We start from the raw sequence: 12,456 nt of genomic DNA, 5'->3' as shown, positions 1-12,456 counted from the left end.
TTAGCCATGCAGAAGCCTTTTAATTTTACGAGGCTCCATTTGTTTATTCTTTCCTTTATGTCCCTTGCTTTAGGGGCCATATCAGTGAAAATGTTGCTGCATGGAATGTCAGAGATTTTCCTGCCAATGTTTTCCTCTTGGACTTTTATGGTGCCATGAGTTATATTTAAGTCTTCTATCCACCTTAAATTTATTTCTGTGTATGGTGTAATTTGGTGATCAAGTTTCATGTTTTTACATGTAGCTGTCCAGATCTCCCAACACAATTTGTTGAAGAGGCTATTTTTACTCCACTTTATGCTTCTTTCCCCTTTGTCAAATATTAATTGACCATAGAGACTTGGATTCATTCTGGGCTCATTCTGTCCCATTGGTCTATGCACCTGTTTTTATGCCACTACCAGGATGTTTTGATTACAGTGGCCTTGTAATATAGTTTGATATCAAGTATGGTGATCCCTCCTGCTTTGTTCTTCTTTCTCAAAATTGCTGCAGCTTTTTAGGGTCCCTTACCATTCCATATAAATTTCTGAAATGTTTGTTCTATATCTGTGAAATATGTCATTGGTAGTTTAACAGGCAATGCATTGATTGTATAAATTACTTTGGGTAGTATGGACATTTTGATGATGTTAATTCTTCCAATCCATAAGCATGGTATATGCTTTCATTTGTTTGTGTCTTTCTTAATTTCTTTCTTCAGTGTTATATAGTTTTCTGAGTACAGGTCTTTTAACTCCTTGTTTCAGTTAATTCCTAGGTACTTTATTTTTCTTGTTGCTATAGCAAATGGGATTTTTTTCCTGATTTCAGTTTCTGATATTTAATTGTTGGATACTAAAATGCCTTTGATTTCTGAGTATTGGCTTTGTATCCTGCTGTTTTGCCAAATTCATTTATTAGGTCCAGCAGTTTTTTGCTGGATTCTATAGGATTTTCTATGTACACTATCATGTCATCTGCAAACAATGATAGTTTTATTTCCTCCTTTATAATTTGGATGTGTTTTATTACTTTTTCTTGTCTGATTGCTAGGCTAGGACTTCCAGTACTATGTTGAATAAGAGTGATGAAAGCGGGCATCCTTGTCTTGTCCCTGATCTTAGTGGGAAAGCTCTAAGTTTTTCTCAATTGAGTATGAAGTTGACTGTAGGTCTCTCACATATAGCTTTCATTATATTGAGGAGAGCTCCCTCTGTTCCTACTTTGCTAAGTGTTTTAATCATAAATGGGTGGTGTACCTTACCAACATCTAGCTTTTTCCACATCTATTGATAGGATCGTGTGATTTTTGTATTTCAAATTGTTTATGTGGTGTATTATGTTTATTGATTTGAGAACATTGTACCACCCTTGCATCCTTGGGATGAATCCCACTTCATCATGGTGTATGATCTTTTTAACATATTGCTGGAAGTGCTTTGCCAATATTTTGCTGAGGATTTTAGCATCTATGTTCATCAGTGAGATTGGCCTGATGTTTTCTTTGTTTGTTGTGTTTCTTTCTGGTTTTGGGATTAGGATGATGCTGGCTTCATAAAAAGAGTTTGGGAGTCTTCCATCATTTTGGATGTTTTGGAATAATCTGTGGAGGATGGGGGTTAGCTCTCCTTAAATGCTTTGTAGAATTCTCCTGTGAAACCCTTTGGTCCAGGGCTTTTGTGTGTGGGAAGCTTTTTGATTACTGTTTCAATTTCATCTGCTGTTATTGGTCTATTCAGGCTTTCTGTTTCTTCTTCATTGAGTTTTGGAAGGTTATATTTTTTAGAAATTTGTCCATTTCACCTAGGTTTTGAAATTTCTTGGCATACAGTTCTTCATACTAATTTCTTACAGTCGTTTGTATTTCCGTGGTATCAGTTGTAATCTCTCTTTTTTCGCTTCTAATTCTGTTTATTTGGGTCTTCTCTCTTTTTTTCTTGATGAGTCTCCTTAAAGGTTTGTCTATTTTTTTCATCTTCTCAGAGAACCAGCTCCTGGATTCATTGATCCTTAGAATCGTGTTTTTAGTCTCTGTGCCATTTAATTCTGCTCTGATTTTGGTTATTTCCTCCCTTCTACTTGTCCTGGGCTGTCTTTGTTGTTGTTCCTGGAGTTCTTGTAGGTGTAGGGTGAGGTTGTTTGCTTGAAATGTTTCTATCTTTTGAGGTAGGCCTGTATCAGTATGAACTTCCCTCTCAGGACTGTCTTCACTGTGTCCCATAAGTTTTGGGTTGTTGTGAGTTCATTTTCATTTGTTTCCAGAAACTTTTTAATTTTTTTCTTGATCTCATTCCTAACCCACTCATTGTTTAATAGCATGGTATTCAATCTTCATGAGTTTGAGTGTTTTGGGTGTTTTTCCTTGAGGGTGGTTTTTAGTTTCAGTCCCCTGTGGTCAGAGAAAATGCTTGATAAAATTTCAATTTTCTTGAATTTGTTGAGGCTTATTTTGTGTCCTATCATGTGGTCTATGTTTGAAAATGTTCATGTGCATTTGAAAATAATGTGTATTTAGCTTTTTGGGGATGAAAGTCTCTATATCAGTTAAGTCCATTTCATGTAGGGCATTATTCAATGCCACAATATGTTTGTTGATATTTTGTTTGGAACGTCTGTCCATTTTTGACAATGGGGTGTTAAAATCCCCTACTATAATTGTGTTGCTGCTGATATCTTTCTTCAAGTCCTGCAAGATTTTCTTTATGTATTTGGATGCCACTATATTGGGTAAATATATATTTATAGTGTTTATGTCTTCTTGATGGATTCTTCCCTTGAAGAAATCATCATAATACTTCCCTTGAGTATTATGAAGTCACCTTCTGTGTCTGTTTTTATGACACTTTTTTTGAAGTCTATTTTGTCTAATATGAGCATTGCTACCCCGGCTTTTTTTTCTTGAACATTTGCTCAGAATATTTGTTTCCATTCCTTCACTTTCAGTCTGTGTAGGTCTTCTGTTCTGAGTTTGATCTCTTGTAGGCAGCATATATGTGGATCATGTTTCCTTATCCATTCAGCTCTTCAATGTCTTTTGATTGGAGCATTTAATCCATTTTTGTTTAAGGTTATAATTGATAGCTACTTATTCATTGCCATTTTTGTACCTTTCTCTCTCTCTGTCTCTCTCTCTCTCTCTTCCTTCCTTTCCTTAAAGCAGTCCTAAAATATAATATAAGCTTCAGAAAGTCACTTTTGTTCACTAATGTATCCCAATCTTCTAGTACAGTGTTAGACATAGAGTACTTACTCAGTAAATACCTGATATGTGAGTGAATTACTAAATAGATGAGTGAATTAGTAGTCACTATTATTCGTTTTGGGGCTACAGAATAGGGAAGAATAAATCTCAAATATTAAAATGAAGCAGCATACATATGAAATTAAAAGAAAATGATGAAGTAAATGGTAAGAAGATTTGTACTGGACTTCCTTTAAATATGCTTATATATTGTTTACTTGTATGAAATCACAACAGAAAATTGATTTGTGCTTGAGGCTAAGATATATATGTATATAGTTTTATTGGATCAAGGTAAAATTCTAGTCTTTCATTTGAACCATAAATGATAATTATATTCAGTCAAATTTCACATGGAGATAGTTAAATATATATTCCATTTAGATCTGTTAATATGAAGGATTTAATAAATTTCCTAGTATTGATCCATTCTTACATTCAGGACATAAACCCCACTGGCCATGGTGGATTAAGTTTTTCAAATACAGCTAGATATCACTTGTTGATGATTTTTTGCATCTATATTTATCATTAAGATTGATATTTTCTTTCTATATTTTTTAGGTTTTGTTATCAGCATCACAGGATAGCTTTTCATCTTTCTCTATGTTCTAGAAATGTTTCAATGGAAATTGAAAGATTATCTGTTCCCTGCTGAAAATTCCCTGTTCTGCTGAAAATTATCTGTTCCCTGAGGATTTGAAAAAAAGTTATCTTATGAAATAAGTTAGATCCACTCTTTCAGAAAATAGGGAAACATTCTCATTTACTTAAACTTTCTCAGGTTTTCTGTAATGATTTTAGGCAACTTTGATAAATTCCCAATGATTCCTATATTTCACCAAAAAAAGACCTTAGAATGTTTTTACACAATAAATTTATTTTTATATTTCTTTTGTATCTTTTCTTATAGACTTTGTTCTCTGTGGCTTCCCAAAATATTTGGAACATCCATCCCGTAGTTTGAATCTCAACTTCCAGAAAACAAACAAATAAGTACAACCAGTATATTTCTTTGCATATATATCACTATGGTGCTAATACTAGATCCTGGTTCTGCCAATCAAAGTACTGGTAGGATTCTAGAGTTTAGAAGTTAGTTGCATGATAATTCAGAGTAGTCATGTAAGCACTGTCTTACTAGATGTTATAAAATGAATGTTTGTGTCCCCTCACCCTAAAATTCATATGCTGAAGCCCTAACTCCCTGTGTGGCTGTATTTGGAGATGTAGCCTCTAAGAAAATAATTATTGTTACATGAGGTCATAATCCTAATAGGATTAGTGTCCTTACAAGAAGGGCCATCTCAGAGCTTGCTAGCCCCCAACCCAGAACAAGAAAGAGGAGGTCATTCTAACATACTGAACACACAGGGAAAAGGCACCCATCTCAGCAAACAAGGAAGACATACATCCTCACCAGAACTCCAGAAAGCTGACACTCTGATCCTGGACTTCCCCAGCCACCCAAATTGTAAGAAATCAATTCCTAACATTTATCCACACAGTCTGTGACATTCTGATATGTCAGCCTGAGCAGACTGATACACCAGAGAAGAAAGAAGCAGAATCCATAATCTTGAGCCAGCAGTAGTGCAGGCAGCTTCTTTACCAGGGAGGTAAAGTAGCTCCTTGGTGCCAATTCTATGCTTGGCGTTATTGTTGCAATCCTTCTAAAAATTCTGTACCCAAGATGTATCCCGTACTAGACTTCTTTCTACCTAAACATTTAAAGAATGTCTTCTGCAAAGAATCTTACCCATATAACATGCACTCACTTTTAATTAATTTATTTAGATATTTTAATTTTGAATACCTTTGTTTTTTTCCTCATCAGAATTGCAGATTTTACATTCAAAGAGTCAATATTTAGAAGAGTGACATTTTAGGGATACTTATGTAACAGGTCCCTCAAAAATGTTCACATCTTAATCTCCAAAATGTGTGACTATATAATACAATATGACAAGAGAAAATTAAGATTGCAGATAGAATTCTATGACTTTAGAATAGGAAAATTATACTGGATTATCTGTGTGGAACAAGTATAATCAGAAGGATTTTTATAAGAACAGGGAGGGAGACAGTATCAGAGTCCTACTACATGAGAAAATCTCAGCAGATCATTGCTGGCTTTAGAGAAGGAGAGGGTCATGTGCCAAGGAATGCAGTGGCCCTTAGAAGCTGGTAAACAGAAAGGAATAAATTGTCCTCTACAGCTTCCAGAAGAAACACAGTTCTGCTCACTCCTTGATTTTAGCCAAATGAGACCCACTTAAGACTTCTGACCTCCTGAGTAATAAGATAAGTGTGGACTATTTATACCACCAAGTATGTTATAATCTGTTTCAGTAGCAATAGGAAACTAACACACTAGTTAAGGAATGAACTTTGGAATCAAAGAAAAGAGTGATCAAATTACAACCACACAACCTGTAAACTATGTACACTTACACAAGAAATTTAACTTCTACAAAACTTTGATTCCTCAAGTATAAAATGGTATAATAATGTGATAATATTCTATAAAATTATGTAAGACTGTCCCATGGGTAAGGTAGGAGGATTAATATGAACAATCCATGATATCTAGTTGGCAAATATTTGACCTATAGCACTCATATAAAAATTTATGAGAATTAGATTTTCACTTATCTACTTTATAGTCATAATTTTCTCTGTATGTATTTTAGTCTAGTATCTTAAAATATTGATTAGCTAATTTATGTTCCTATTCTATTTTTTTATGTTTTTATACTTGCTGAACTTACTTGTTTTCAGTTTTTACTGTTGTTCAAGTAGAGTTGGCTCCAATTTTCCCACTGCTCCCCCCATCCCCAACAAACTCCACCTCCCACCCTCAATCTTATTCCTCTTTTGCTTTGTCCATGGGTCCTTTATACATGTTTCTTGACAACTCTTCCCTTTCTTTCTCCTATTATCCCCTTCCCCTGTCCCCTCTTGTTACTGTCAGTTCCTTCTTTATTTCAATGTCTCTGGTTGTATTTTGATTATTTGTTTGTTTTGTTGATTAGGTTCCACTTATAGGTGATATCATATGGTATTTGTCTTTCACTGCCTGGCTTATTTCACTTAGCATAATGCTCTCCAGTTCTATCTATGCTGACACAAAGGTAGGCGTTCCTTCTCTCTCTCGGCTGCATAGAATTCCATTGTCTAAATGTAACAGAGTTTTTTGATCCACTCATTTACTGATGGACACTTAGGTTGCTTCCAGCACTTGGCTATTATAAATTGTGCTGCTATGAACATTGAGGTGCATAGGTTCAATAAATGGTGTTGGGAGATTTGGATGGCTACATACAAAACAATGAAATTCGATCATCAACTCACACCACACACAGAAATAAACTCAAGATGATAAAAGACTTAAATATAAGTCATGACACTATAAAAGTCCTACAGGAGAACATAGGCAGGAAAAATCTCAGATATTCTGCACAGCAGTATTTTTACTGATATGTCCCCTAGAGAAAGGGAAATTTAAAGGAAAGAATAAACAAATGTAACCTCATTAAAATACAAAGCTTCTGAAAGGCTAAAGAAAACAGTATTGAAATGAAAAGAGCCATATAGGAAAACATATTTGCAAATGGTACCTGGGACAAATGTTTGATCTCCAAAATATGTAATGAACTCACACGACTCCATGCCAGGAAAACAAATAACTCGATTAAAAATGGGCAAAGGATTTGAACATACACTTCTCCAAGGAGGACATACATAAGGAGCCCAGAAACATATAAAAAGATGCTCGGCATCACTAGCCATCAGAGAGTTGAAAATTAAAACCACAGTGACATACCACTTCACACTGGTGAGAATGGTCATCATAAACAAATCAACAAACAAGTGCTGACCAAGTTGTGGAGAAAACGGAACCCTAGTGCACTGTGGGTAAGAATACAGACTGGTGCAGCCAGTGTGGAAAAAAGTATGGAATTTCCTCAGAAAACTAAAAATGGAAATGCCATTTGACTCAGCAATCCCACTGCTGGGGTTATACCTTAAGAATCCTGAAATATCAATTATAATGCAAGTTTTTTAAGTTGTTGCTTTTTTTATATGTATACTCATTGTGAAATCATGTGAGCTCATGTAAGCAGTCTCATCATATTTAATTGTTTTTACTGTTTTTAATTTTTCTTTGACTCAAAAACAGCTTGAAAAAGTTTTCTATTGTCTAAAATTTAAAAGTGGCTGAACTTGTTGCTCTTATTGATAACATTTAAAGCTTTGACAATTTCCATCAGTTTCACATACAAGTCAGAAAATGTGTCTTATGCAATTGGACCTTTCATGTTCATAGGTTTTGCTTGAGATAATGTTGAATTGAACAGATAATCTTCTGTTTCCACAATAATTAAACTATTTCATAGATTATAATTCTGCAAACATACTTTTATATTTTTACCTGCTTATTCTGGTAAAGACTGGATTTTTAATCTATTAAAATTTATAATTTTGATTATTTCCTCATATTCCTAAGAGTTATTTTTCAATATGTTGCCATTCTTTGCTATTTACTATATAATATATGTCATCTCCTCACTAAGGCCTCTATGTAAAATTCACCTTTTGTCTCTTATATGATTCTTATTTTGTTTGCTTTAAATGAATACTGAATATATTTTTATTTGCATCTGCCATTTCAAAATTTGCCCATTTGTTTTAGTTATCTGTTTGTATATGTCTGATAAATAGCATATATTTGAATTCTATTACCTTTTCACAAATTAAAAGTCTTTTCTTGTCAATGATAGTCATGATTCTATAATATACAAAGAATTCTTAAGTGAATTCTATTCATATTCTTAAGTGAATTCTTAAGTGAATTCTTTGTGAATTCTTAAGTGAATTCTTTGTGTATTTGAATACCTGTTCTATTTCTAAGGAAGTTCCTTTAGATAAAAATTATCTCAAGGCATCTTAAACATCCTCCTCCAACATCTGATTATGTAGTGTTACAGAGAATTTGGAGGCTAGACTCTTTCTTTGCAGATAATGTTCTATTTTTCTTCTTTTGATTTGTGTTGTTTTACATTTATTTTCCCTCATGTGCCCAGGGGACTTTTTTCTAAAATAGAGCTTTCTTTTTTTGTTTTTAAGTTTTACCTGAAGTGACAAAGTTTTCCCTAGAGGTTGCTTCATTTTATATATGTTGGCATTTTTTTTGAAGAAACACTTTTCCAATGATAAGTTAAAGTCTTGAATAATGACTTTAATTATTCTTGTTTTTTTTTCCTCCTGCTTAAACACACATAATTGCATTCTCTGTCATTCCTTTTCTTTTCCTTCCTTCCTGCAATGGAGGAAAGTATCTAAAGTTTATCTCCCATGTCATTATATTGATACTCTTCTTTGGAAATCCTGTTCTTTAATTTTTTAATGAAAATTTAATTCAGACAAAGTTATTTTGTTCCTTGTTTCTTTATCTTTTCCTTCTCCCATTTCATCTGTTCAGTCTTGATGATTTTCAATAGCAAGGATATCAAAGAGTTTTTCTGATGTAATTTTATGGTTTGGGTAATAACAATTCATTTTCAGAGGTAATGTCATTTTCTGAGTCTTCATTCAATATTTCCTTCTTTGATCTGAAGCGTTTTTACTCTTTCCATCATTAAACTTTGTGGGGGTCAACTAGAGTTGGTGCTCAGCAGGATATCTGCTTACTGCTTCTCCTTGGCACTGCTTAGTGCTTGGGTGGTGGCTACATTCTCCTTTTAAAGTTAGAGCTAAAGAGCAAGCTGATATACAGAAATCCTAGTCTGTTACACAATTTCCAGCCAATATTCTGCTAAAAGCAGAGGTTATCTTTCCCTTTCTTCCTTCCTTCCTTTCTTTTTCTTTATTTCTTTTTCCTTTCCTTTTTTTTTCCATTAAAATACTTGGCAGTACAATGAAACACAAAGAAATCTTTAAAAAGCTCCCTTGCTGGTGTACCTCAGTAGATTGAGTGCAGGCTGTGAATCAAAGGGTCACCAGTTCGATTCCTAGTCAGGACACATGCCTGGGTTGCAGGTCAGGTCCTCATTAGGGTTCACATAGAGGCAATCACACATTGATATTTCTCTCTCTCTCTTTCTCCCTCCCTTCCCCTGTCTCTGAAGATAAATAAATAAAATCTTAAAAGATAAAAAAAGTAAATAGAATTTGAAAAAACAAAAATATTAAAATAATAGATAACAGTCTACTTTAAAACTAAAAGATACATTATAACCAATATAGATGCTTCTTTATTAATAGTTAACAATAAAAATTCTCATAACTATCATAAATACAAATTACCCATGCACATAAAATACATTTTGAGAAACCTGAAACCACTGAAATATATCAGAACATTGATGACCTCTATTGGGGAGAAACTTGTATGTCTGCCTAATATAACTGGGCTTTATTGCCTACATTCAAACTTGAAAGGGATGCTACACTTCAGTTACAGAGTAATGAAAATAAAGATTTATTTTTTCCCATCTAGTTACATAACTGCCATGAATTCAGATCCCCGGGCAGAGCACCAGCTCTAGTGTTATTTCATTGGATGTAAGTGGAATAAACTCCTTACTTAACATCTTAAAACACTAAATGAACTGTGTGAAAAAATATGAAACTGAGAAACAGTTTTCAAGGCATCTCTAGTTTTGCCCTCATCTATCACAGCTTACTTGTGGGATTTGGGACCCCAGAAGTTATAAAAAGAAAAGTATTGCTCTCTGGCCATTCAAAAATGCACACATTTTAAGCAAAGGGGGAGCACTCAGTTTTCTGCTTGTTACAAATGCTGCATCTCCAAAAACAACTAGAAGATAACAGTCAAAGGACAGAATACATTTCTATCATCTGTTAGATGATGAGGGCTATTGCTCAATTTCTTGAAGTGTATTATATGTAGGTTTACTATCAAAAAATTCTACCATCAGTTCCTTTGGTCATTTTTCTATATAATAATCTTGACATTTTGGGGGGTGTTATCTGGAGGTAATAACAATAGCATAGTTTCTATCCAGATGCCAAAGTGAAGTAAGGATGAATCTGTTTTAATTTTACACAGATAGCATACACACAACTAAAATGTAATTTTTAAGATATAGCTTAGGTTACTGAAACACCATTCCAAATTTATGCTATACAAACAGGGACCCCCCCAAAATAGAATTATCCTCTGGAGGGTGGGGACCCTTGTAGTATAGGCTTCCCCCACTATGTGAATGTTCTAGGAACCCATTTGTATTAGTGTACCAGCTGGTGTTGTGAGAGGCTGCATTCAACTTCTGTGGACTTTTTTTGAAGACCTTTTCAACACATTTGACCCCATTACATGATGGGTGACTTATAAGCACACCTACCCACACCGATAAAAATGGCATGATTGCCCATTTGTGACCAAATTGGCATGATCACCCATGCCCCACCCTCCCTATTCATCCAATCTTGCCCCAACTTTTCTTGTTTACCAGATGAAAAACGTTCTTAAAGGGAAATGTTTTGCCTATGTGGAAGAGGTGAAACAAAAAAACAGCAGACACAAAGGAACATCAAAATTGACAAGTTCAAAAACTGTTTTGAGCAGTGGAGAAAAGTCTTAATAGGTGTGTTGCATCAAATGGAGAATATTTTGAAGGTGACTGAACTTTAAACATGTAAAAATTAAATGCATGATTTTTTATAAACAAAATCTGGTTTTGGGGGTATCCCTCATTGTTGCTTCACAAGAAAAAATAATTTCCATGAGTAAAATGGTTCAGAGTGATACTTGAAGTGTAGATCTGGGAATAACTTTTCTTCTAAGACTTTCATTTTTTTTTAATTTGTTTGGTTTACCTTAGGTCAAAATACACATTTCTAAACTTACATTTTCTTTTAACATACACACACACATGCCCTACAATATTCTACTTAAAATATTCCATGCTTTTTTAAAACTCAACTTTATGAATAAGTACATTATTTTAATAATACTTGATATAATAGATAGATAGATAATGATAGATGATAGATAGATGATAGATGATAGATAGATAGATAGATAGATAGATGAGACAGTTATACTTTCTTTTCTTCTCATTCTTAGTCCCAAAACATTACTGAATAAGCAGCTAGTTTGGGGAGGAAAAAGCCCCATGGTGTGTGTCTTTTTTTTATAATTGTAACCTTAAAATTGCAAGTGTTGTAAACTGCTTCATGGCCATCAACTAAAGCATTATTCTCAGTTTCTGCCTCATTATAATGACACTTGAAGCTTGATCTCTAGTCCAGCTCCATACAGAACCAGGGAGACCACAGTACTAGTAACAAGTAACCATGGAAACCAAACTCCATCCATGTTTGCACAAAATGGAGGTTTTATTACTGTGGAATTTCATTTAAATAAAATGTTTTGATTGTTTCATAAGTTCAGATTCCTTGGAAAAACAAAGCCATTCTTGAGTCAAAGGTTATCCATCAAGTGCAGAAACTGCACTATCTAAAAAAAAATAAATAAGAGAATTCCATAAAACAAATGTTTTCAAGATTTTACAAAAAAAGAAAAAAGAGTAAACTACCCTGGTTAAAAATCCTACTTGGCAAGGAGCAAAGAAAGGGCTTTCTACTTGCTACTGAGCTGTTGAAGATAATCCAGAGAAACACACAGCCAGCTGAGAATCAAGGAACTTTTAAATCAGATTGACTCATTAATGTCTTTGCTGCTCCTTTTCAAAAGGAACTAATTACTAAACAAAACCCACAGAGAGAACCTTTGGGTATAGAATTTAGAAATAAAATGTTGACTTGTTCTTTATGTATATATTTATCAAAACTGTGTCTTCAAAATTAAATCATATACATTCAGCTGAATATAACAGTTTGGGTATCAAAGGTGTTTCCTCCAAAAGACTTTCATAGAAGAGTTATGAGAGACAAAAGGAAGAAGGTAGTAATTAAGGAATAGTACTGGCAATTTGTAGACTCCCACATATTTCTATAATATATCTAGACCATATTTCCTTTTTTTAGTCTTTTTATTAATTATTTATTTTACAAAAATCCAATGTCAGACCATTGTGCTCAGGACTGGAAAAGGGGTGGGTAGATGGACACAGCAGGGATGTCAAAGAGTATCCTCCTTCACAATCCCATCATTTTAAACCCAGAGCTCCCTGAGCACACAGCAGGCAGCTACAGGAGAGGTTGCACTATCCATGCAGACAACACCCCCCAGCTAATGGCAC

The sequence above is a fragment of the Phyllostomus hastatus genome, unplaced genomic scaffold (genome assembly GCF_019186645.2).
Source record: "Phyllostomus hastatus isolate PE091 unplaced genomic scaffold, TTU_PhHast_1.1 phas_contig_65, whole genome shotgun sequence".
NCBI classification, from domain to species: domain Eukaryota; kingdom Metazoa; phylum Chordata; class Mammalia; order Chiroptera; family Phyllostomidae; genus Phyllostomus; species Phyllostomus hastatus.
Note: the sequence above shows the minus strand (reverse complement) of the source record.